The following is a 2,006-nucleotide window of genomic DNA, read 5'->3' on the forward strand; positions in this document are numbered from 1 at the left end:
ATACCAAACTGTCACGCCCCGAATTTTGAATAATAAATTCAAATCCGAAACCTGAATAATTACAATTACAAAAAACCAAATCTCGAAACTTCGAGTTCATTATTACAATTCACTCTCACAATATATTATAAAGCTCAAATGAGCATAACACACCTCACAACTTACAATTGTTGTAAAACTCTAACAATTGCTCTAACCGCACGATCACCGTCCTGGTTCTCCTGTCCTGTAGGATTACCCGCTACACAATTTGAATAGTGTACCGGGAGTTGCAACAACACAAAACCCGGTAAGCTTTTTACAGCCAGTATGAGTAAACAAGAAAGAACTGTTGATTTATTAGATTTCAAGACTACCACAAACCCACGTTACTTTCTCACTCTCATATATATATATAGACACTTATGAGTTACTCTCAATTTAGCTCATAAGATCACTCACTCTCATATATATATGTAGACACTTATGAGTTACTCTCAAATTCGCTCATAAGATTTCCCAACATTTGGTAGACAGACTCATATATATATATAGACCCTTATGAGTTACTCTCAATTTCCCTCATAAGGTTACCATATATATATTGACACTTATGAGTTACTCTCAATTTCACTCATAAGGTCACTCCACATTTGGCAGACAGACTAGAGCTCTAACTGAACGTAACCACTCGTCCGGCCACAGACGTGATTACGATTTAATACTATTAATAACCACCAGCCCGGTACGAGAGCGTGATTCACTAATAGATGCCATGGTCACCTCGTGACCTAGTGATCTCCACAGATCACAACAATTTATTGTTCCTCAACAATAAAACTCAACACCTCTCACAATATATTGTTTCTCAACAATAACTCAACACAACTCCAACAATACATATTATTTCACGTAATAATATATATACAGACATTCACACAGGAATGTCTAATACACCAACAATAGTTCATATGATTGCAAAATAAAGCAATTAAATATATTGGGTTCGTAATATGAACCACGTGAGGTTTACTCACCTCGATAATCCCGCTGCGTCTTCAATTCAGCTCAAAATACGATCCACAATCGTCCACCAACTCAAACCGTCAATCACCTAGTCCAATAATGATCTTGACTTAGCCAACAACTCAAATATGTAATTAAACGACGATCCAACGCTCAGATTCAAATTAAACGATGATCCAACGGTCGGATCTGAATTTAATGATGATCCAACGGTCGGATCCTCACGGATCGCCTTTAGGATCATCCTCCAAAATTATCACGAAGATCCAACGGTCAGATCTTCCTGAATCGCCTTTACTAACATCTCCACAAAATTATATGAAAATCCGACGGTCAGATTCTCACGAATCGCCTTCCGAATCACTATTTCTCAATTATACGAAGATCCAACGGTCGGATCTTCGCCCGTGACCTCACAAGGTCACCGGGACAGTCATACGATCAACATATCCAAAATTGAAGCAAAACCGATGGTCAGATCTTCACAGATCGTAAACCGAAGATAAACGTAAAAACGTTAAATAGTAACGTCAAAACGTAAATCCACTATTTATCAACTTTTTCTAACATGACCATGTTATATATCAAAACGCTCGTATGGATGCATAGATCATCGCCTAGATAATGAAAACTCGAAATATGGTCTGATGCGCCGCCACAAGCGGTGGTCAGTGGGTGGTCAACGCGGCGGTCAACGACGGTCAACCACCTCAGATGGCAAAGTGACCAACTACAAACTGGTTCAAAATGAAAGGGTGATCGACTTCCATACCTGGAGCTAAGTCTGGTTTGGCCTAGATCGTCCTAGATCAAGCGTTGAAGTTGGATTAATCCGGAGCGTCTGATCAGATTCCAGATTAAATCAGGGACGTCGAAAAAGTCAAACCATGATCTAGCGTTCTATACAAAAAATCGTGATGAAAGGCTTACATGGGGATGATCAGCATGAGGAGGAGATCACGAAAATGGGGACGATCGGCCCATGCAACGCCGGAAAAATG

The sequence above is a fragment of the Rosa rugosa genome, chromosome 2, assembly GCF_958449725.1.
Source record: "Rosa rugosa chromosome 2, drRosRugo1.1, whole genome shotgun sequence".
Taxonomy (NCBI): Eukaryota; Viridiplantae; Streptophyta; class Magnoliopsida; order Rosales; family Rosaceae; genus Rosa; species Rosa rugosa.